Below are 24,415 nucleotides of genomic sequence, written 5' to 3' on the forward strand. Positions count from 1 at the left end.
AAGAGCTGTAAAACCAGATTTTTTGTTAATGCCTCTTGAATCCTGTGTACAGCACTTAGCCTCTAGGACTGGCATTCTGTCATTGAGTAAGATATCCCTACTGCCCCCACTTCCCCATTAAGGAGGAAGGGCAAAAACTCCACAGACTTGACCTCGAAAGGGGGCCGGGAGCCCAAAGCCCCGGCCCCCCCGATGATGCCTAGAGCTTGTCCTGCTCTGGATCACGTTGCAGCCTCCGCATCTGGAAGGAAGGAAAAAACCGCGGCAGGCAGGCGGGTCCGGGTAGCGGCCGGGCCTCCGGGGCCGCTCAGCCGCTCTGATCTGGGCCCCGACCAGGGCCTCACCAGCGTCGCCCCGGGCTCGCTCCTCCCCTCCCTCTTCCTAAAGCCCACCGCCAAGTCCCATGTCCTTAGAGAAGTCGGGGGCTTTGCCCAGCCGCCAGCAGGGGGATCGGCCCGTTCTCGCTATCGTGCACCCGGCTCGGGCTCTTCGGAGCTCTGCCACGTCCTCTCAGAGGGCGCCCTTCACCTCCTCCGCGGGGCTGATCCCCCGGGCCCCCGGCCCCCAGGCCGCTCTTCCCTAGCCTTGCCAGCTTGAAGGCGGCGGCTTCGGCACGAAGGGTCGCCAAACCATCTCCGCAGAGGCCCTCTCGGGGCGCGATCCGGACCCCGCGCCGCCTCCAGCGTCTCCCCAGCCGGGCCTCCGCCGAGCCGGTGTGGGTCCACGTGGCTCGGAGCTCTAGATTCGGCTCGCAGGCAGCCCCCAGCGAGCGGAAAGACGAGCGGAGTCCGGCAGGGAGCGGGGCCGGGGCGGGGGCGGGGGCGAGGGCGGCGCGGGGCCGCGAGGGGCGGGCGCTGGGCGGAGGAAGGGGCGGGCCGCGCGCAGCTGAGGCGCCCGCCCGGCTCCGGCGCGGCCCGGCTCGCGGCCCCGCGCCGCCCCTCCTCGGCCGGCCCGCCTCCCCCTCCCGTTACACCCGGGGGAAGGTGTTCCCGAGACCGCTCCCATCCTCACCCCGCCTCCCGGCTTTCCCGGCTCCAGCCTCCGCCGGCGGAGCTTCTGTGCCAGACAGTTTCGACACTTTGCAAAGACAAAGACCAGAGGGAGGAGGAAAAGGAGGACGAGGAGGAAGAGAGAGAAGGAAGGGGCGATGTGAGCTGGGGAAGGGGTGCGTGTTCGGGACACCCCCCGCTTATTCTCCCCCTCAGCCCCTCTTCCCCTCAAAGCCCCAGAAACTTCCGCGTGGCTCCCACGGCGGGCGGTGAGTGAGCGCGCGGAGCCGGGGGTGCACGGGGGGCTGCGTCCTCCGGAGTTGGGGCTCCGGCAGTTGCGTGTGTGCTCTCCCAGCGCAGGGGTGATTGTCCGGAGCCGGGACTCAAGTGGTGGGGAAGGATCCCGCAGGGTGTGACAGGAGGGTGGAAGTGGATTAAAAACCCCAGGCGCCCAGAGGGAGTCGGGCACACGTAAGGAGACCCCTTCCTTAGTGGAGGCGCCGCCGGGGTCTTTAGAAGAGGGAGGAGGTCGGGGAGGAGGGTCGGACATAGGGGTCTTCAGCCATTTCCAGAAGAGCTGCTGGGAGCCCAACGGGGAGCCTACACCGGTTCTGGGGCAGCGGTGCCCGGGGTGGCCCCAGTGACATTGCACTCGGCGCCGGGCTGGCGTCTCCCGGGTCGGCGGAAAGGTGGAGTGGCCAGTGGCGCCGCAGTGGGATGAGACCCCCACGGGGCGGCGGGGCTCCCGCCCTTTAGAGCGGAACCCAGGACTGCGGGGGCGCGCAGAGGCCGCCCAGTGATCCGGTCGAGCGGCCGCGGGATGGTATCCGATCGAGCTTCCAAATCCGCTGCGAGCAGGCGCAGATCGGGGAGGTGGCTCTAGTCCCCGGGGACACCGCCGGCCCACGTTACTCCGGATACTGTGGAGAGGTTGGGACAGCTGGACGTGGCGTGGTGGGCAGCCGAGGGGTGGGCGAAATGGAGGGTGGCGGGGGTGGTGTTGGTGGCAACTCGAAACTCTGAGTCCGCCCCAGTCCCGTTAGGCGCCGCCGCTGCCGCGAAATAATCTCACAAAAGTTCGCAACTTGTCTGCGTCTCGGGTGTGTGACCTGCGCGGGGCAGGGGCCGCTCCTGGGGCGAGCGGAGGGTCCGGGAGCAGTGCCACAGGGCAGAGCGCCCGGATGGGATAGAGCCTGATTTGGAATCGGGACAGTGGCGCAACTTTCAGCTCCTGGTTTCGCCAGGCGTGAGTGTTTGAGCTTGACCTTGCGGGAGCAAGCACGGCGGAACTTGAGATGGGGATTGAGGCTGCGCCCCAACTGGGCACAGTTGCGCCCCAACTGGGCACAGTTATGCCCCAGGGCGCCATCGCCTTATCCCTCGGCCAGGTCTCCTGGGAAAGGTATTGGGATCGTCCTGGCTCTGCTCGTCCACTGGAGATCTGAGTGTTTCCTCCCTCTAACTCGAGGGTCCCAACCAGCGCCTACCACGCGCGGGGTCTGGTGGGGCGCTGGGAGAGCGGACATGTGCGCGCTCAGAAGTGTGCGAATACCGATGGGGGCTGGGCGGGTCACTCCGTCTCTGGGGCTCTGCATGCCCTGTAGAAGGAGACAGCCTTGACCCTGAGGGCAGTGACCTCCTCGCTGCGTGGCTGCATCAGGCATCCGCCTAGGCTTTCTCATGGCCCCCCTCGGGGGACGTGTTGCCTCCTCGAGCTCATCCCCCTCGCGGGTCCCACTCCACTCGGATTTGTGCCGAGGTGATTCCTTAGGGAGACAGTGAGTACCCACCCCCGCTCTGCGGCTGTGTGTGTGTTTGTGTGTGTTGGGAGGGCCGGTACTCGCCAGCGGGAAAATAAGGTAGGCGGGGGAATGAGATTTAGCCCGGCACACAGTAGGTACGCAGGCCTTGTGAAAAGGCCTCTTTAAGGGAAGGCGCTGGCAGGGGCCCCATGTCCCTTCCCTCTATTTCTCCACGTTTACTATGAATTCGAATTCATCTACCCAGTCAAGCACCTTGGGCTTCTGCATGTGCCTGGTGCACCTACTATGTGCGAGGCACAAAGCTATGCTGTTCCTAGAAGCTGCGGGCGGAGCCGCCAGGTTTTCTTTCCCCCTGCTGCGGGAGAGCAGTCGGGAAGTTCTGAAAAGGCAAGGTGCACTGCCCCCTGCTGGCGGATCTGGAAACTGCCGCTTGGCTCTGAGGCTGCCCAGGGACGAGGGCGGTAGGGTGCCTGGGTTCCCGCGCGCTCCCTGCATCTTTTTGCACCTCTGGTTCCTACCCCCAAATGCCATGGCCCGGCCTTTATCTGAAATCCTGCAGGTAGCTGCAAAGACAGACCCGCGTTCACCATAACATGCCCGGATCTGGGCTCGAGTGCGGGCCCTTCTAGTCTCTCATCATCTCTCTCTGACTTTGGCTTCCAGACTTAATCTCTCAAAGTCTCAGTTTCCGTATTTGTAAGATGGGGTCATTACTATTGCCTTACAAAGTAAACATTATATGTAGTTGTGTGAATGTGTGTGTAAATATGTACACTTGTTCACACACTATACATAGTATGTATGTGTGCCTGTGCCTTGACTTCAAGTGTAGGGAAAGGGATTTCCTCCTACCAAAGTTTTATTTTGCTGAATATATGACAGAATAAGTAGGGGGCCCCTTCCGCCACTTTTGAACGCTCCCCCGAGCCAGGGAGCTTGCTGTGCCTGTGTTTGGCTGGGCCCACATTGCACTGGCCATCGGGGTCTATGGTTGGGAGGGAGGGCCAGGGCCCAGGCCTGAGCAGAGCCTTCGCTTCAGTCCTTGGCGGGGCAGCACCCCCCTGCAGCGCTGGGCTCAGAGAAAACCAGGAAGTGTTGCCAGAAGTGAAGGGAGAGGGATTTCTTGGGGGGTTCCAGATTCTGCTGGAAGCTCTTCTCAGCAGGGGAAGCTTCTTGTAGCAAAGCAGCCTCTTGCTGCCCTCAGGTCTGTTTCCACTTGGAAGCCCACTAACTCCCCTCCTGAAGTCAAGAGCCGCCCAGAACTTGCCTTCAGGAGCCTTTGGTGCCCCAGCTCTGGGGGGCAGGGTCCATCATCAGTGATCAGTGGGCCTGGCAGTGAGGGTCCCCGAAGGTCCTGGAGCCTCGGGGGGGGGGGCCTTTGTGCTGGTGGTGCTCTGTCTCCTCTCCACGAACAGCCCCGAGAATCTCACCTGGAGGCAAGCTGTCTGAAGTCCCCTAGGAAAGGACCTCTCTCTCTTTCTCTTTTTTTTTTTTTTTTTTTTTTTTCAATTTTGGACACCTTGGGGCGTATGGGATCAGATCCAAGCCTCAGTCTCAACCCAAGCCGAAGCGGTGGCAACGCTGGATCCTTAACCCACGGTGCCAGGCTGGGGATCGAACTTGCATCTCAGTGCTCCCAAGATGCCTCAGTCCTGTTTTGCCACAGCAGGAACTCCAGGAAAGGGCCTCCCTCAGTCTTCTGGTCAGTTGACCTTGCCTGAGTCTGTTGCTGACTCAAAGGAATTATATTTGGACAAGGCTTTGCTTTGTAGGATCTAAACCTGAACCCTCTCCCAGGTCCCCTCCCACACCACAAAAAGCAGCCAAGAGAGTGAAAAATAAAATCCGCCAGTCATCTTGTCCTTACATTGCTTCCCAGTGGGTCCACCGTGTGGATCCGCACGCACACCACACAGGCCACTGGGAGAGCTGGCCCGGTCACAAAGAATTATTCTAGAATAAGGCTTGCCTGCCCTTAGTTCCATTCTGGAACCTTATGGGATGTCCGGCACCTCCTCCTTGCAGAGTGGAGGGTCTGGGTACGCTCCTGCTCTCATTTGGTGCCAGGAGCCCAGCCTGGGACCCCAGCAAGAGCCTGTGTTCTATGCTTAATAGATGCAAACTATTGCCTTTGGGATGGATCAGCCCTGGGAACGATATCTAGTCACTTGTGATGGAGCAGGATGGAGGATAATGTGAGAAAAAGAATGGAATGTGTATATATGTACGTACATGTGTGTGACTGGGTCACTTTGCTGTACAGTAGAAAATTGACAGAACACTGTAAACCAACTAAAATAGAAAAGATAAAAATCATTTAAAAAAAAAAAAAGGAGTTCCGGTTGTGGTGCAGCGGAAATGAATCCTACTAGGAACCATGAGGTTGCAGGTTCGATCCCTGGCCTTGCTCAGTGGGTTAAGGATCCGGCTGTGGTGTAGGTCACAGATGTGGCTCGGATCCCGAGTTGCAGTGGCTGTGGTGTAGGCCAGCAGCTATAGCTCTGAATCGCCTCCCAGCCAGGGAACTCCCATGTGCCTCGGGTGTGGCCCTAAAAAGCAAAAAAAAAAAAAAAAAAAAAAAAGCTGTGTGGGTGTCACCTTGGGGCCACTAGAGCCTTTCTTTGTGAAGCCAGCACCCCCTGCCCATTTGCCTTTGCCTCCAGCTCTGTCCTGGGTACCTTCCCCACATCCCTGGTGTCATAGGCAGTCCTAGCCAACCCTGCACCCAGGGGGCTCCCACCTCATCTGGTCTCGGGGGCCCACCATCACGCGGCAATGCCGAGCCCCAGCGGTTCTCAGCATTGGCTGTGGAGACGGGGCCTGGAAGTTTCAGATTCTGGGGTGACATCAGGGGAGATACCCAGATGATGCCTGCTGCAGCCAGGAACCACAGCGGCCTCTCCAGGACCTGGTCTGTTCCCACTGTAAGAGCTGAGAAAATGGTCTTAGAAATGATTTTGTTCAACTTTCATTTTATGCAAACATCCCGAGGCCCCTTGGGAAGGTCACAGGGACCTGCAGTGACAGAGCTGATCTCGAATACTGGCTGGTCTCAAACTTTACCTAGATTAGCCCTCTGGGCTCCGCCTTCCCCAAGCCCACTCTTTTCCATACACTTAGCATCTCCGTTTCCTTAGGAGACCAATACATCCTTGGAAATGGCTGTTGTTGGTTGGATTGTGTTGATTTCCATTGAACCAACATTTATTAGGAACTTAGTGTGTTCCAGGCACCCTACAAGGTGCTGGAAATACAGAGATGGGAGGACTTGTGCTTGGTTCTTGTCCTCCCCACCCCCCATCCTGCCAGATGTCATGGTGTCGTGTGCATGAAGAGTTACTGCTGCAGTGTGGTTTGCACTAGAGCAGAAAGATGCACCGGCTGAGACAGGGTTGGGACAGTGGGAGACAGGATTCCTTTGCCTTTTGGGGAATGGGAGGGGGGGCACAGAAGGATCCATTGAGGCAACAGTCCCAGGTTAACTTGAGGAACTCTTATAGTCATCAATCAGACTGCAAGAGAGCAATGGTATTTTCCTGAATCTGCAGAACTGGTTTCTAATCAAAGTGGCGCATGCCCTGTGTGCTTGAGAAAAAGAAAGGAAAATGACAGATGGACCATAGGTCTGTTGTGCGTGGTTCCGCAGAGGTGAGGGAACTGGAGGTTGTAGGGGTTCAGTGCTTTGGACCTTGGTTCCTGCACTGTGCCCTGATCTACGGTCGAGTTCGGTTCCTGTGGCCGGTGCTCCTCAGCCAGAGCTAACTGTGCCGCCCTCCAAGGGCTCCGGGCTTCAGAGAAGCTTGTGAGAAGGCCGGTGGCTGCTTTGCTTGGGCTTTTTGAAAAAATAAAATGCGATGCGTCATCCTTAATACCGTCCTCATACACTTGCTCAGATTGAATGAGCCGATTTGGGAGAGTGCGAGGAAGTGGCAGGGCAGGCAGTGGAGGCAGCCAGGTGATCAGCATCCTGCTGCCGCAGTCCAGCTGTGTGAGTTTGGATCCTGCTGCTTGCGGTCCAGCTGTGTGCAGCCCCCTGGGCCAGATTTGAGATGCCGGTGGGTGGTTATCCCCCTGGGACACAGACCCTGGTGTAAAGGAAAGAGGTCCTGCTGAGAGGGTATTGCGAAGGGGGCGGGGCTCCCAGAGCCTCCCGGGGATCCCAGTTCTAGAGGAATCGAGAGAGTCTGGTCCTAGAGGAAGAGCTGCTGGCTGCAGATGCTGCCTCCGGACAGAACGGGTGGAAATGCAGGAGGTGACCAGAGATGGAAAGTTGTGGAAAACTCACGGAAAAGCACGCGAAACCCAAGGCTGGCTTTCCTGTTAAATGGCTTAACATTAACAGAATGGCCCGTTGGTTGGGAGATGAGCATTCTTTTCTCCTTCCTGCAGGTTGTATCAACTTTTTAAAGTTTCTTTTTCCCTGGGGCTAGACCTGGAGAGTTACCAGGAACAGGGACACCTGGGGAGGGGGTGGGGAGAGCCGCTCTGTTCCCTGAGCCTGTCTCCATTTGGTTTGCTGGTCAGCAGGGGACATGACATGTGTCCAAGTGGAAGGCACCTGGAGTGGACTCTGTAGCGGGTCAGACCTGGACAAATCAGAGAGAAGCCTCTGGTGTCAGGATATTTCCTCCAGGCGGGGAGGGGGGGATCCTGGGTCCTGATCCCGTTCCCCCTGCTCCTGCCCAGCGATCTTGGGCACACTCTTGTGGATTGCAAAAATGCATAGTCCAAAATCTGAGCATTAGGAGTTCCTGTTGTGGCTCATCGGAAACGAATCTGACTAGTATCCATGAGGACCCAGGTTCGTCCCTGGTCTCACTTAGTGGGTTAAGTATCCCTCGTGATGTAGGCTGGCGTTGCTGTGGCTGTGGTGTAGGCCAGCAGCTGCAGCTCTGATTCCACCCACCCCTAGCCTGGGAACCTCCATATGCTGCCTGTGTGCCCCTAAAAATAGCTAAGTAAATAAATAATTAAATAAAAGTTGAGAATTCAGTTTCATTTGGTAGATCTTGTGGGGACTTCAGGCCTGTGAGACAGCTTCTCAGGAGCTCTGAGGGCTTGATCCAGGAGGAGCCAGGATGTTGGAGGGGGTTTTGCGACAAAGACTAGGTAGTGGGACCATCAGAAGATTCTCTTTTTTTTTTTTGTCTTTTTGCCTTTTTTTTCTAGGGCCGTACCCGTGGCATATGGAGGTTCCCAGGCCAGGGGTCTAATCAGAGCTACAGCTGCCAGCCTACACCACAGCCACAGCAATGCCAGATCCAAGCCGCATCTGCAACCTACACCACAGCTCACGGCCATGCCGGATCCTTAACCCACTGAGCGAGGCCAGGGATCGAACCCGCAACCTCATGGTTCCTAGTCGGATTCATTTCCACTGCGCCACGACGGGAACTCCAGAAGATTACTTTTAATTAAAGAAAACCAGACGTCTCAAGTTAATGAATTTAGCACTTTTCTAGCTATGGGAAAGATGCAAGAGCCTGGGCTCACTGAAATCATTTGTTTGCTATGCACCTTAGCTGTCTAGGGCCCGTAACCCGGGCTTTCTCATCCTGAGTCCCCACAGGGTGTACCGGGGTGACCGAAGTAGCTGAGGGCTTGGGGGATGCTGCGGCAGCCCCTTTGTCTCCATGCTGGTGGGGGGTGGCTGCAGTGGCTCCATGGCTGCAACATCCTTTGTTTACTGATACAGGGCAGGTGACATTTTTCCTTCTCGCCCTGAACAGTGGGGTCTCCATTTTCTCCATTAGTAGAAGCGCTATAGATCCCCAGAGAGAGGGTGAGGCATGGGAACAGGCCTTATTGCTTACAAACTAGTTAGCATCTACTTTTATTAAATGTTTGGTGTGCGCCCAGTATAGTGGCGAGTATTTCAACTCAGATCGTCTGGTGTTGCAGTAGAAAGCGTGCACACTCAAACTGAGTGGAGCATTTAATCGAGTGTTTATGAGAGTTCCTGTTGTGGCTCAGTGGGTCACGAACCCGACACAGTGTCCCCGAGGATGTGGGTTCACTCCCTGGCCTCGCTCCGTGGGTGAAGGATCTGATGTTGCCGTGAGCTGCGGTGTAGGTCAGCTTGGATCCTGTGTTGCCTTTGCCGTGGCTGTGGTGTAGGCCGGCAGCTGCAGCTCTGATTAGACCCCCTAGTCCACGGACTTCCATGTGCCCCAGATTTGGCCTTAAAATAAACAAACAAACAAATAAATAAATAGAAGAGTGGTTACAGAGCTGGGAGCAGTATTTAGGGAAACCAGCAAGGGGTGTAGCAGGGCCTGGGCCCAGTGACCAGGCCCCACCACCCGCTTCCTGCCCCCCAGAAGAGGAAAAGGGAAGGGCGGGTGAAGGGAACCCGGAGAGCCTGGCAGTAGGAGGTGATAGAAGCCTGCGGAAGAGCCTCCCCGCCCCTGGCAGGGAGGGGCTGTCGGATACACGCTGCCCCCTTGCTCTGTCCCACCTGCCCCCCACCACCCCTCTGCCATCAGGAGCAGAGCCCTCTCTGCAGCCAGAGGCCAAGTGCTTCCTTGTTGGAGCCTCTTGAGGACAGGACAGGATGGAGCCAGGTCAGGGGCGGGCCTGGAGGGCGATCTGTGCCCCGTGCCCTCAGTGATGCTGCAGAAACCTGGAGGTTTGAGGTTTGAGGTCCTCGGAGGGGGTGAGCTGCAAACAGCAGAGAAGGCCCTGGCTTGAGGCCACACGGCCCAGGTGTTAACCTACTGTGCTCTGTCTACACCTGCAAAGTAGGTGTCAGGTATAAGATATGATTATTACTGTAAGCTCCTGAGGTTTTTTCTTTTTCTTTTTTTGGTTTTCTAGGGCCACACCCGCGGCATATGGAGGTTCCCAGGCTAGGGGTCTAATAGGAGCTATTGATGCCAGCCTACACCAGAGCCACAGCAACTCAGGATCCGAGCCGCGTCTGCAACCTACACCACAGCTCACAGCCATGCCGGATCCTTAACCCACTGAGCAAGGCCAGGGATCGAACCCGCAACGTCATGGTTCCTAGTCAGATTTGTTTCCGCTATGCAAAGGGAACTCCCATGTTAAAGGTTTTTTCCTTACACAACATCTGGGAATGTTTGGACCTTTTCTTCTGCCTCTGTGTGTGTGTGTGTGTGTGTGTGTGTGTGTGTGTGTGTGTGTGTGTGTATTTATACTCTAAGATACGTAAAAGCTATTTAATGAGGTCTGACTAGGAAACCCTTATGAGAATATAAAATACAAATGAAAAATCATTTATAATAAATCAGAGAAGTTAAAAAGAGAACATTAGTTGCAAATATTTGGCAAAATTTTATCTTTAATTTTTTTTTTTTTTTTTTTTTTTTTTTTGCTTTTTAGGGCCACACCTGTGGCATACAGAAGTTCCCAGGCTTGGGGTTAAATCAGAGCTGCAGCTGCCAACCTACACCACAGCCACAGTAACACGGGGTCTGAGCCATGTCTGCGACCTACACCGCAACTCATGGCAATGCCAGATCCTTAACCCACTGAGGGAGGCTGGAATGGAACATGCATCCTTGTGGATACTAGTCAGGTTCTTAACCTGCTGAGCCATAATGGGAACTTCCCAGAATTTTTAAAAAAGAGGTTGCAAATGACTTTTGGAAGGTCCACATTTGGGTGTGCAAAGAGAATGCTTTCTCTGAATTCCACTAGACACCTTAAAAAAAATCCACAAAAAAAGTCCACATAGGTATCATGGTAATAGATTTTGCTGCATTAAAAAAATCCATTTGAATCCATATTGAACTAACAGACCAGAGTGGCTAAAAATTCCCTTCATGCATATTTACTTAGCAGAGGGCTCTTGAGAAAAACCCAACCAAAAAAACCCAACCAAAGCAAATCTAACTGAGAGGGTAAAACGATTCCAAAATATTGTTTCATGCTCACAAAGCCTAAAGCAGCTCCACATGAAAGATGAAAATCCATCTAATTGGGCATTTACCTTTGCAGAAATAAAAGGCTCGGTGGAAAGAGAAGAAAAAAGCAACAAGAAAAACAAAAACCCTTTTTCCTCGGAAGTCTAGACTGGAGCCCAAAATAAATCCCTTGCATTTGGCCAAGTAGCGAAAGGCTGCGTTCTCCCTCCCAGCCTCAGAGATTCGCGGCTGGTTGAGAGCCAAACGCCCTCTGAAACACCCACCCAGCACCCACAGGCCTCACCCTGTTTGTACCTCAGTTCCAGCCCCCCTGTGCTCCACTGGGATTAGGGTCCTTACCTTGTTTCCCAAAAACAAGCCCTTGAGTGGCTCACCCAAGGTCATGAAACGGAGCAGGACCCTGTGAGGTTCCTGGGCACAAGCCTTCCTGTGTCCCCCTTTCCTTGTTTTGGGAAATAAGTATCAGCCTCCATGACCTTCCCTGAGTTCCAAAGGGGGTTCAGGCAGTGGCTCTTCAGGGAAGTGCGGGAAAGCAGAGACCCGAGAGGAAGCGTCGAGAAACCACAGTGCAGCTGGGGGCAGGGACCTGGTTCCTCCTCAAGGAAATACGCACGAAAATATCTTTGAATTCTGCAGATAAAAGCCTCGACAAATGAAAACCACAGAGGAAGATCACTAAACACCAGTTTTGAAGAAGAATGCAAACTTGCTTCTACCCCATCCTTATCTGCAGCCCTATTTTCCACTCCCCAAACTGCAAGACCGTCTCCTGTCCTCTTCCAAGGGGGACAGAGTCTTTAAGGCATTAGCCTGCCGTGGCCCCCTTTGCCTGGCAAAGCAATAAAAGCTACCTTTTTCTCCTTCACCCAAAACTCTGTCTCCACGTTGCTATTCAGCACCCGTGGACAGAGGCCGAGTTTCGGCAGCAGCCACCCTGTCACCCCTGCACTCGGATCTTCCCTGTGTCTGGAATTACCCTCGTGGGAAGCAGGTGGCTCCTGAGAAGGGAAGAAACCCACACTTCCGTCGCCTCGAAGCCCCCTTATGCATCTTCCTCTGCTCAGACCTTGGAGCCCCCACCATCACACTTCTACCTCGAACAGGTGAGGGAGCTGGAGGTTAGCCAGGTGACCCGGTCCACACAGGGCCGTGTGCTTAGGAAACCGCCTTGGATTTTGGTGGAGCCACCTCCCTTCATCCTGGTCCCTCAGTGAAACCTACAACGCTTATGACTCGAACCCAGCCGGAACCCAGATTGGAATTTGAACCCACAGGGTTTTTTTCATTAGAATCACTCACCCAGCGTCTGGACTTCCTGAGGTTTAGGTTCTTTGTGTCTCAGCCCAGAAGGAATTCATCAAGCGACAACGTGGCAGACAAGAAATAGGTTTATTAAGATCGGAGGCAAGTGAGCCGTTAAAAAACACTGCCCTGAGGATCGGGTGGGCTCCGTTTTTATAACCCAAGGAAAGTGGGAAAGGGAAAAAGATGCTTTTTTTCTCTTTCTTCGAGTAGACGTCAGGCTTACATCACTAGCTCCTCCTTCGTATCCGCTAAGAATATTTGATGCTGTGAGTTCGAACCAGGAGTGTCGAGGTCCTTATTCAAAGCAGCAGCAGGGTGGTAACTTAATGCTAAGATACACCGAACCATCTCAGGTTTCCGTATAAGGAGTGTCTCCTACTTTGGAAGGTCATCTTTCCTCCAAATTCCTGTCCTTGGTCGCAAGGATCATTATCTCATTGAACTTGAATGCAGGCCTCATTTATCTATGACTTAATATATCTTAGGTTCTCTAGTTAAGCAATCCTGCTTTGCTCCAAGATGTTCTGATGACTCTCCTGAGCAATTATTAACTTAAAGTGATCTCCCAAAGGTCCCTAGGTTTCCCTCTCTCTCTGTGGTCCCCGACTGGGACTTCTGCAACTACCTGTGTAACTCACCTCCTCCATCTTTATGGCCTTGCCATCTCCACCTTGCCCCCTGCTCCCTCCATCTGAGAACCGTGGCCAAGAAATCCATAAACTGCGTCTCAGCATCCTCATTAGATCCTGGAGTCAACTTGGGAGACCAAACGTTGTTATTCCTAACAGTGTAATACAGCAGGGCACAATTCAGCATAATACAACACAAGACAAGACAACGCAGCACCACACCACACCAGGTGCCAACCACACCTGACACTGACAGTTCATGCAAAGTAGGTATGGATGAACCGCAACCGGAGACAGACTTGGCCCAGAAGCAGTTTAGCAGTAGGATGCCGGAGAGGGCCGTGCCCCGGGGAGCCTTGGGAGCGGGCCAAGGCTGGGTTCTGCTGGTCCGGATCACAGTGGAACCTACAGAAAGGAGCTGTCAAGCAAAAACCCAGACAGGTCCCTAGATAATTTCCCTGGTATTTAGTTATTTTGCTGGTCAATAATTTCCTCCCGGGGGAGGGAGTCAACCAGTACATGGAGTCAAAGTCCTAGAACAATGGCATAAACAGAGTTTAGGAGAAAGGACTGAGGAGAAAAAGCCTCCAGACATCGGGGAGCAGGGATGCTTGCCTGCGCATTTTTTGGGGGGTGGGGTGTGACAAACTTTTGAACTGTCAGCGAGCAGAGAGGTTACTGTGTGTGTTCTGTGCTTGTAGGATTTCAAAGACTGCAATTTCAGTTGATGGATTTTTCTAGAAAACTCTGAGAGTTTGACTGTGGAGCCTCGTGGCAGGTGGTCTCTGGCTTCCCTGGGCCCAGGCCTGCCTTCAGTGCTTACCCTGCTGCTGGGCCAGGAGGCACGCTTTCCCTCGTCAGGGCTTTCATAGTTCCTTTAATATTAGAACCCTCGTCTTTGGGACGGCCCTGTAAAGTGGCTGCTTGTACTTTTCCCATGATCCCCTTTATCGATGTGGAAACAGATACAGAGAAGTTACACCCCTGGCTCAAAGTCACATAACTAGAAAGTGGCAGAGCCAGGATTTGCAGCTTGTTCCACCTCTGCCTGAAGCCCAAGATCCTGCTATTGCCAGGATCTCTAGATCCGGGAACCAGGGAGGGCGGGGCAGCCTCCCTGAGAGGTGCAGCTATGAAACACGTTACACCGGGCGTCTGTCCCCATGCATAGCCCAAGAGGTGTGCCATCTCATCTGATGCCCACGACAAATGGACCCAAGTTCCGTGGCATCATTTTGGGGGGAGGTTCAGGTTTTCCTCCACGCGCCGTTTGCCAAAGGCTGTGACGCCAAGCCTTTTCCCGATTCACCCTTTGGGGCTGGTTGGATGGGTTTGTTTAGCCCATGGTAATCTGGCTGGATTCTCAGATCTCTTGAGTGGATCCTGCTTTGCTGATTTGCAAGTGCTTGTCCTTTGGCGGCTTGTCTGCGTACATTGAATTCAGAGCCCCCTGGTGCCTGGGAGATTGAGGAAGGACTGTGAGCAGGAAGCTTTGGTATAAGTTTGTCATCAGGCAGGTAAACCTACCCAGACCTCTAGACAGGTGTATCTCAGGCTGTGCGCTTCAGGAAAAATGAATAAAGTTGCTCTTGGCAACATGAAAAAATTCCCTTTTAATAACATTTTCACCACAGAGAGAAGGGTTTGTGTTCTCATTACTTGAAAATGCTGTTAATCCTACCTCCTGGTGGAGAGTTTGATGAATAAAAACTGTTACTGGGGAAACATATCGTCTGCCACCAACAAGAATGTCTTGGTGGGGGATATTCCTGGTTGTTTCTGAAACCTCACCTTAGATCGCAACACTTTAGTCTTTGGGCGAAAAAGGAAATTAAAACAAAAGAAAGAGATGAGAAGAGCAAGGCCGTGCTTCGCCGGAGAGACATTTCAAGGGAAAAAGACGCCTTTCACAACAGTTTGAAGAATTGGTTCCCACAGCAGGGCGGCTTCTGTTCTTCTGTCTCTAACCTAAGATAGGGGACAAACGGAGCTCCGCAAACGTCGCGCCCAAACCACAGGATTATGCGAATTAAACTGATGTCTATACAATGTCACACATTGAACAAGGAGAACAAAATGGACTGGCCCCGGGGACGGTTTTGAATATCGAAATAACTTCTGCGTCATCAGGAACTGGCCCCCGGGATGGGGTAAGGGGGGGAGGTTTCTCCGAACATGAGCCGTGGTGTCATAAGCGGTGACCCGTTACAGAAGGGGGTGGGAGGAAGTCATGTGTTGAGGTGATCAAATGATAATAAGTTACAGAGCTTGCACATCTAAACAGCGTGAAATCAGAAGGAATTATAAAAATCCGAGCATTTTCAAAGATCCTTAGCAGTGCCCTTGATCAACCTTCCTCGCTCCAAGACTTCAGTTACTCATCAAATGAGTCCTTCCTTGATTCACTCAAGAGAAGTCCTGGCTCTGCCACTTCCTGGCTGTGTGACCTTCGGCGTGCTGCTTAACCTCTCTGAACTTTCATTCTGAGTGCCTTCTAAAGAGTGAGGCATTCTGAAGCATGCCTGCTTTACAAGTGCTGGCTGAGTACATGCTTTGATCATTGTCTTTCGCATTTAGACGCCCCTTGCTCCGCTCCCGTGAGTTAAGTTCGTCACTTTGATGCTGCCTTGTGGTTACCCCTCCTCTGCTCGAATGCTGCCAGTGATGGTCGGCTCTGTGTCCTACACCACGGCCCTCTGACCTGGATGCCTCTGTGGATTAGAAAGTTCTTCCTCACGTAGAGCTTCCAACCCAGGGGGGCTTCCTGGAGGAGGTGGTAGGCTGGGGGAATCTCCGGAGCTATCTGAATTTAAGGCTGGAAAGTTTGCTGGGTTTAAGAAGCTGTGGTGGGTCCCATCTAGTGGGAGATGATGCCCATCTGAGACTTTGGACCTGCCCTTAGAGTCATTCCCTGTATTTCACCGCTGAGACCGCTCAGACAGAATCCTGACCCGCGTGACTCCTCAGCCTGCAGAGCCTGGACGAGAAGCCAGCCTCGCGTGCGTTCAAGGCTGCCGCGGCCCGCTTTCACCCCTGGTTTTCTGCCCCCCTTGGGCAGCTCCGGGTGTCAGCAGCAGGTGTGGATCCCTGTGCCGCGTCTCCAGGTGGCCCTGCTGGCCAGGTCCCCACTAGCGCCCCCTTCGTGTTTACACCATAGCCCCCCGCCCCCAGCAGGTCCGCGCTAGTTCGGGCGACCTCGGGCATCTCTCTGTCCTCTCATCCTTCCTCCTTGTCTGCCCAGGAAAGGCCTGGACTCCTGGACTCTCTGGACCCACTTAACCTGCAAAGTAGGGTGTTTCTGTCCTGTTGGCAGCATTTTGACAGTTGAGGGGCGCATGGAAGTCGCCCCCTTGACCTGAGCCCCCCACTCCCGGGTTGGGAACAGTCCCTCCCAGCACATCCCCGAGTCTCCCTCCAGTGTCCCCCCACCTGCCACGTGGTAGAAGCTTCCTGGGCCAGGATCTGCCCTCAGACTTCCTCTCACCCCCTTGACATTATTCTGAGAATCAGATAAGAGGCCCAAAGCGTGAAGTCCCTCCTCCCCAAGCCACGTATTTCAAAGGGCTGGAAACAGGCCAGGTCGTGGTGGCACTCCGTGTCGCATTCACCGAGGAGAGATGCTGCCTGATGCCAGCGTGTCCTCCAGCCCAGGGTTTTCACCGTCCGTACAGGTGCTCTTCCCTCCCACCCTCGTTCTCTGCCTTCCTTCTCTCGATCCCACCTGCGCCTCTTTCTGCCTTCCGTCTCCCCCTCACCCACAAATCCTGTCCGAAAGAAGCTAGTTATGCCGCCTAATTAGGTCACGGCTGCCTTGAAAACCCACATGCAAATTTCACGCGTTCTCCCGGGTCTGGCAGACACAGCCGTGCCCATCAGGTGCAGGGAGGCTGCCCAGCCTGCCAGCATCTCCCACCTCCGGAGCCCAAGTCCATGCACCCAACAAGGAGGGCACCTCCTGTCCTGGAGGCCACGGGGGCGGAGGCTGGCCAGGGCAGGGGCGGGGAAGTGTCTTCCTGTCCGAGCCTCAGTTTCCCCACTTGTGCTCTGGAAGTACCACCGCCCTCTTTCTGGCTGAGAAACAGGAGATACATCAAACAGGAGGGGTGGAGGGAAGGCCTGGAGAACAGAGGGTCTTAGGAGCTGGGAGCTGGGTGGGAGCTTCTGACAGCAGCAGCAAGGAGGGGGAGAGGCGGTGCACACAGGACCCCAGGGGGTCACCCACAGCCAGAGCTGGGGTGCCTCCCCAGTCGTGGGATGGGTGGGTGGAAGGGATGCGAGAGGAACACATCAGGGCATCAGCTTGATGGGCACTAAGTGCCCTGTCTTCTTCCATTCGTGAGGGGTGATCCTTTCCTGCTGAAAGCCGTTGAGCCAGACCCGTGTTTTAGGCAAACCCATAGCTGAGGTGTGTAGAGAGTGGGAGGCGGAGCCCTGAGCATCATCGAGGGAGTCCCCGTGGAAGTTTTTGTGCTGCTCCCACATAAGAAGGGTGGGTGACCTCATCGCTTTGGGGTTTGAGAGCTGATTGTACTCAGGGGCTACAAAATTAGAAATTGAGAGCCACTTGGAGGTGTCCAGCCTGGTCCCTAGAGAACTGGGGAGCCGTGGGTGACCGCAGGGAGCACAGCCACAGGACACACCACTGTCCCTCTCATTGTGGACCTATGGGATTTTTTTTCCTTTCTCTCACTCTCTTTTTTTTTCTCCCTTTTTCTTTTTAGGGCCACACCCATGGCATATGGCTGTTCCCAGGCTAGGGGTCGAATTGCAGCTATAGCTGCCGGTCTACACCACAGCCACAGCAACACGGGACTTGAGCTACAGCTCATGGCATTGCTGGATCCTTAATCCACTGAGCGAGACCAGGGATCCAGCCCACATCCTCATGGATACTAGTTGGGTTCATAACCCACTGAGCTGCAGCGGGAACTCTGATTAGTTCTTGACCTCCTTTCCCATGGTCCTCGTGTGTGGGTCAGGAATCCAGATGAAGAAGCCATCCGCTTAAGCATGGGGTGTCTGCCACTGGCTACAGAGTGGCGTGGTTCTTACTTGCGTGCTCGAGGCCTCCTCTGCACCGTGGCCTCCTCCTGGCCAGAGCCCAAGAGTGTCCTGCTGTCCCCATCAGGGCAGAGCAGGGTCCGTGCACAGAACAGAAGCAGTGCAGTTGTTGCTGATGGAAGGGATTTGTGCTAGTCCTGATATTCACCCTGAGGAATTAGTCTAATCCCTGAGGCTCTGCTCTTGACTATGACCTTGAGCAAGTTACGTAATCTCTGCAAGTCTCCACAGTGATGAAAATGATAATAATAATAACAACAACAATAATAATGATAATAATTATGCTCACATCACAGGAGAATCTACTGGGCCTTTGGGTACAAAGGGCTAAAATTTGGCCAAGTGTTAGTAAGCATTTAAAAATGCCATCTGCTACTTTCGCCACTGCTAGTTTTACGTTGCAATTATTATGAAAGCAACTTCAGTTCTTATTCCCTTGCTTTGCAGGACAACCCTCTAAAGCATCGAAGCAGGTACTCTTTCCATTTTACCAGCGAGTAAACTAAGACTCAGAGCAGGGCTGTTTTTCTAAACTCACATAGCCAGACCTGGCTGGCCTCCTCTGCTTGGCCCACCTAGCAGCTGGCCACACGGGCTTGGAACATGACACGACCGCAGGCCTCTGAGCAGAGATTCCTGTCATTCAAAAATGCAGTAATAGTTTGCATCCAGGCCCAGGCTTAATACGGATTCAGATGATGGCTTTTTTGCTTGGAAGAGAAAAGCAATGCTTTATAAAGCGAACGGGCTGTGCTCCTCCAGGGTCTCTATTGTGCTGGAGTTGCCCTTCCAGTCCCCAGCTGTACCCCAGGAAGATGCAGCATCGGAGAACACAGCCTCTTATAAGATTTATTGGAGTCCATGGCGCAGGAGATAGGACCTTCAGGGGAGGCGTGTGCTGAGAGGGGCGGGGAAGGAATGGTGTCTGGGTCCAGAACGGGAGACGGGAGAGCTGACTTGTTTGACTGGAATTGATCCTCTTTTCAGGGCATCGGCTGGAATTGATGGGCAGTTTTCTCGACTCCAGGTCTCCTGGTTGAAGCCCAGGAGTTTGCACCACTAAAGGCCCAGTTGGTAGCTAGTGGCTTCCAGCTGGATGGAGAGAAATAAGGGGGCGAAATGGGCTGGGCTGGGCTGAGAGTAAGTCGGGTTGGTCGCAGGAGGAGCCCTCAGCCCGTGGTCCCCCTGCCTTCCTCTTGGCCCCCGGCCCTTGGGCCCGCCTCTCTGGGCCCTGGCTTCCTCCCCTGTGATCTCACAGAGTCGCCTGGGCTTTTCCGGGCCTCCCCCCAAATGGAGAGTGTAACTGATTTGTCTTCCTGTATAGCCTGTGTTCATGAACATACTTCACACTTTTTTTTGTTTGTTTTTTAGGGCCAAACCCGCGGCATATGCATATGGAGGTTCCTAGGCTAGGGGTCTAATTGGAGCTACAGCTGCTAGCCTACACCACAGCCACAGCAATGCTGGATCCTTAACCAACTGAGCTAGGCCAGGGATTGAACCTGCAACCTCATGGTTCCTAGTCGGATTCATTTCTGCTGTGGCACAATGGGAACTTCTTCACTGTGATGTCACTCTTTGCATTTTTAAGAGTTGAGCTGGGGAGTTCCTTTTGTGGGGCTCAGCAGTAACAAACCCAATTAGTATCCATGAGGACACAGGTTCGGTCCAACCCCTGGCCTCACTCAGTGGGTTAAGGATCTGGCATTGCTGGGAGCTGAGCTGTGGTGTAGGCCGGCAGCCGCAGCTCCAATTAGACCCCTAGCCTAGCTTCCTCTAACTGGCTCTGGCTTCTTTCTTCTGGGTAAACATTCCGCCCCCATCAGGAGCTCCAAATAGCATCTGTTTATTGTCAACACCAGATGCCTTTAGACAAATTGGGCACTAAATCCTGTTGACTTTACATCTAAAATAGCTCTCGAGTCTTCCACTCCCCATCATGCCCACAGCCCTGCCTGAGCCCTGGCCCTCATCAGCCCTTGATAACTAGCCCCCTGGGGCTGACTTCTTTCTAGCATGAAGGTTAATTAGGTTGTATCACTGCCAGCAGCCTAAAGAAAACATTCTGGTTACATCAGCTAGCTTTCTCTGAGTAACAAATAGCCCCCAAACTTAGTGGTTCTAACAACAAATGTTTATTACGTCTGACACTTTGGTTAGACTGGGTATTTCTTTCGGTCTGGGCAGCCTGGCTAAGGCTCCTTGATTGCCTGTTACTGCATATTATTACCTCCTTTGTCGTGGATTAATTGACCGTGTGTGGATTTTGCTGTGAATTTTTAAATACATTCATTGTATTAAAGTCAAGGGCTATTAGAGAAAAGATCATAATCAGCTTTTACTCTTAAGTTTCTATAATGATCCGTATTATAAATATCTTTCTGGACAATTAGTATAATGGAATGGGAGTTCCCCGTGTGGCTCAGTGGTGATGTACACGACTAGTATCCACAAGGATGCACATTCAATCCCTGGCCTCGCTCAGTGGGTTGGGAGTCCGGTGTTGCCCTGAGCTGTGGTGTAGGTTACAGATGGGGCTTGGGTCCAGCATTAATGTGGCTGTGGCAGAGGCTGGCAGCTGTAGCTCCGATTTGACCCGTAGCCTGGGAACTTCCATATGCCACAGGTGTGGCTCTAAAAAGAAAAAAAAAAGTTTAATGGAATGTTGGCATTGTCACTTGATATATTAGTAAAATTGAACAGTCCATAAAAAATAAGCTAGGGGCTCAGCTGGGAAGGTTCAGATGCCTCCGTCTTCTCCCCAGGTTGTTTCTGGTCCCCCAGGGGGCCAGCTCAGGTGTGTTCATGTGGCAGCAGTGATTCCCAGCCCAGCCGCACGAGTGAGGATGCTCTTGCCTCGCCACTCGTAAGCCTTTCTTTGTGTCACGTGTGTTAGTGGCTTATTGTTCAGAAGCAAGTCACATGGCCAAGTTCAGACTCCAAGGAGAGATGGACCCCACTTGGTGGTGGGAGGGGAAGCAGAGGCACAGCACAGAGGGCCTGCTCCCAGGTGACGTGAGCCAATGGGGCTGCTTCTGCCATCAGCCCTCCCCGAGGCTCAGAGGACCTTTGGAACTTGACAGAAGGGGTGTCCTGGGGTGGTCCCTTTCTGCCACCTGCCGCCTTGGTCATCCTGGGTGAGTTTGCTCACATCAGCCCTCCCAGACTCAGCAGCTCATCCGTGTTGGGGGGGTGACTGGTGTGGTCACGTTGGATCTCGTGAGAGGATGAGCTGAGAAAACCCATGGTCTGCACAGCGCAGGGCTTGGGACGCAGTAAGAACTCAGCCGAGGGTCCCGGATCACCATTCTCAGCTGAGGTCTTTCTCAGATGAGCCCTTTCCTGTCCAGCCCCAGCCTGGTTAATCTTAACCTTGATCCCACAGGTTGCACTTTCACATCTTCCTAGTTCTTTATCTTTGTCCTTAGAGATACTTTCCCCGAGGTTTTGCAAACAGCATCTCACTTGTACCTTGATGGACGAGCAGCTAAGAATATCATGCCCTCTTCACCCTCGTTGTTGGACTGAGCTGGCCGTTTCTTCCCTGGCTCTCCCAGAGGTCGCCCCCATGCTGGCACCTGTTGCCCTGCTTTCCTTATTTGTTTTCTCCACCTGGCTGAGCTCCTGGAGGGCATGGGCTATGCCCCCCTCATGCTTCCCTCTCTGGCTCTTGGCTCCAGGTACGGAACAGAATAGGGGTTTCTTTACAGAATATTTGATGCCTTACTCATCGGGTGAGTGAGTGGGAGAGTGCGTTTTAATCATCTTGTCATCTTCAGAATGTGGCGGGTGAATTAAATGTGTCAAAACTATGGCTCAGTGGTAATGAACCCCACTAGTATCCAAGAGGACACGGGTTCAATTCCTGGCATCCCTCAGTGGGTTAAGGATCCAGCACTGCTGTGAACCATGGTATAGTTGCAGATGCAACTTGGATCCTGTGTTGCTGTCACTGTGGTGTGGGCCAGCAGCTGCAGCTGTGATTAGACCCCTAGTCTGGGAACTTCCATGTGCCGAGCGTGCGGCCCTAAAAAGCAACAAATAAACAAAAACAAGCCAAAAAAACCTCCTGTCTTAACTGTTTCTCCTCTTCCCTTCCAGCTGGTACCACTTTCAGATGCAACCGTTCGGACGCAGAAATGCCGATAGGAGCAATGAGCATCTCCAGGGGCTGTGGCGAGCAGATGCTGTGACCTTGGTGACCAGGACAGCCATCTGAGGACCAGGAATGGATACCCCCTCAGCCCACTGAGGTAATGACTGACTGACTGACCCGCCGCCCTGCACCAGTGAGAGGCTGTTTTTCTGGATTCTTCCATGGATGACGTTGGGAGGGGCAGGGCGATGCTCCTGCCTCTTGGTCTCTTTGTAACTTGGCACGCTCTCCTGGGATAGTCCATCAAGAGGGAATAGCACCTTCTCCTGCAGGGAAAAATGCAGGCCTTTTAGAGTATCAAGCAACCTCTCTGTTTCTTAAAAGGAAAATCTTCTGAGCTCTCACGAAAACTGGTAAATCCTATCATGACAAGGGCCTGCCATCCCAAAGAAGGCCTGCAGTGACACTGCTGTGTCCTGGAGTGAGTGCTCAGCAGCCAACACTATGACCCACAGGACAAAGCCGGCCTGACCATGTTTTATAAATAAAGTTTTACTGGCACCCAGCCAGGCTCATCCATCAGGGTCGTCTGTATGGCCCTTGCGACAGAGAAGGTGTGGCTTCGAAGCTGAAAGTAGTTATGATCTGGTCCTTAACAGAAAAAATGTGCCAGGAGTTCCCGTTGTAGCTCAGAGGATTAAGAACCCGACTAGTATCCGCGAGGATATGGGTTCGATCCCTGGCCTTGCTCAGTGGGTTAAGGATCCGGCATTGCTGTGAGCTGAGGTGTAGGTCGCAGAAAGACGTGGTTCGGATCCCGCGTAGCTGTCACTGTGGTGCAGGCCGGCAGCTGCAGCTCTGATTTGACCCCCTAGCCTGGGAACCTCCATATGCTGCAGGTACAGCCCTAAAAAGAAGAAGAAAGAGAAAAGAAAAAATGTGCCAGTCCCCGGTGTAGAGCTGGGCTGTCTGGTTAGTGTCTCCACTCCATGTGTGGCTGTTAAATTTAGTGAATGAGAAGGAAATGAAATTAAACATTTAGTCCTGGGTGGCACTTAGCCCTTTCCAAGTGCAAGTGGCTGGTGGGGCTGGTGGGGCTGATGGCTCCCATTTTGGACCTTGCAGACTGAGAATGTTCCCATCGTGGCCTGGGCAACCTTGACCGCCCGGGGTGTCTGTCCTCACTCCTTCAGCCTCTCACTCAGAGTGGGCATAATTGTAACCCTTGAGGAAGAAGGCAGGTTGGTTGTGTGGGTGTGTGTGTGCAGGTGTGTATGTGTGTGTAGCTGTTCTGTGTCATTATTGTCAAGACGTGTTTCTACCTACCTACTCATCTATAAAAATGGAATTCCTTTTTTAAAAAATCTTTTTTTATCAGAAATTCTTATTTGGGAGGTCCCATCTTGGCTCAGTGGTTAACGAACCCTATTGGGATCCATGAGGAGGCGCGTTTGATCCCTGGCCTCACTCAGTGGGTTAAGGATCTGGTGTTGCCGTGGCATAGGCTGGCAGCGATAGCTCCTATTTGACCCCTAGACCGGGAACCTCCATATGCCAAGGGTGCAGCCCTAAAAAGAAAAAAAGAAATTCTTATTTGGTTCTCCTTTGGGTTTTGTGGGGAAGGTGGCCTTTGTGTACAGCGGTTTGATGTGGGATCTCAGTTCCCTGACCAGGGATTGAACCTGGGCCACAGAGGTCAAAGTGCTCAATCCTAACAATTAGGCCACCAGGGGACTCCCCCAAAATGGAATTACTTTTAACATTTCTTTGGGCAGCCGACCTGTGGTCTCTGCATGAGTCCATGTAGAAACTAAGGTGCTTGGGTCTTGGGATTTATTTGTTTTATGTGTGCAGATAGGGAGCTGTAAATACGAGCTTCAACCCCGCTAAGGTCACAGGCAGGCAGACACAGGATGGGGCCTCCTGTAAAGGGAAGAAGCAATGGCCACCGTGTTCCCTTGGGCTGAAGATAGGGGTTAGGGAGATAAGAAACAAGGAGAGGACAGGAAATGAGCTGAAGATAAGCTATCTTTGGGTTCTGGAGGAATGAGGAAGGATGAAGACCAAAGCTGATAGGGAAAGAGTCACAGGCTTACTTTCAAAGAACATGCTGAACACGGAAATGATGGTTGGGACCTAATCACATCTCAGAGCTGGGCACAGCCGGTTGCATACAGCAGACCTGTGGGGAGAGCCTTGGACTTGGCAGTAGTCCTGCCATCTTGAATGGGTCAGGACGGGGGCATAATAGGAGGTTGCACTTATTGATTAAGCCAGCGTGCAGGGAGGAATGACAGGATGCCCAGTGGTCAGGATGGGTTCCAAGACGGAACAGAGAAAAAGTTCTAGGTGGCCAAGAGAACCTGCAACCTCATGGTTCCTAGTTGGATTCGTTTTCGCAAAGACCCCAAGTTGTGTCTTTCCAAGCTGGGCTTCCTCACTCTTGGGTGGCCCAGGGCCAGGAAAGAACAAAGGAGAAATTCAGATGATGAAAAAAGATTGATTTGCTTCCTAGACATCTAGGTCTGAAGATGGCTTCTGCCCCTCTTCTCTTGGTTGGCTTTCAAGCTCCTCACTCTTAGAGGTGCGTGTTGGGTGCGTTGGAACAGGTATTTCTAAAACAAACCTTCAAATAATGGAGTGTAATGAAGACATTAAGTAATCAGAATTAAGAATAATAAAG

At 53.3% G+C, this 24,415-nt stretch overlaps 1 protein-coding gene across 4 annotated transcripts in view; it reads left to right on the forward strand.

Moving 5' to 3' along the window:
- The window catches only part of ST3GAL1 (ST3 beta-galactoside alpha-2,3-sialyltransferase 1), a 96,562-nt gene continuing 73,008 nt past the window's right edge, over nt 862-24,415 (forward strand). Inside the window, exons 1-2 of one of the 4 annotated variants that reach the window (XM_005662836.3) lie at nt 862-1,258; nt 21,738-21,889. The gene's annotated coding sequence lies outside the window, so the exon portion shown is untranslated. Of the gene's footprint in view, nt 1,259-1,894; nt 1,920-16,152; nt 16,247-21,737; nt 21,890-24,415 lie in introns of those variants that run through there. The other 3 variants (XM_013996463.2, XM_021088743.1, XM_021088742.1) reach the window with 3 other exon arrangements.

Source organism: Sus scrofa, chromosome 4 (genome assembly GCF_000003025.6).
Source record: "Sus scrofa isolate TJ Tabasco breed Duroc chromosome 4, Sscrofa11.1, whole genome shotgun sequence".
In the NCBI taxonomy this organism is placed as follows: domain Eukaryota; kingdom Metazoa; phylum Chordata; class Mammalia; order Artiodactyla; family Suidae; genus Sus; species Sus scrofa.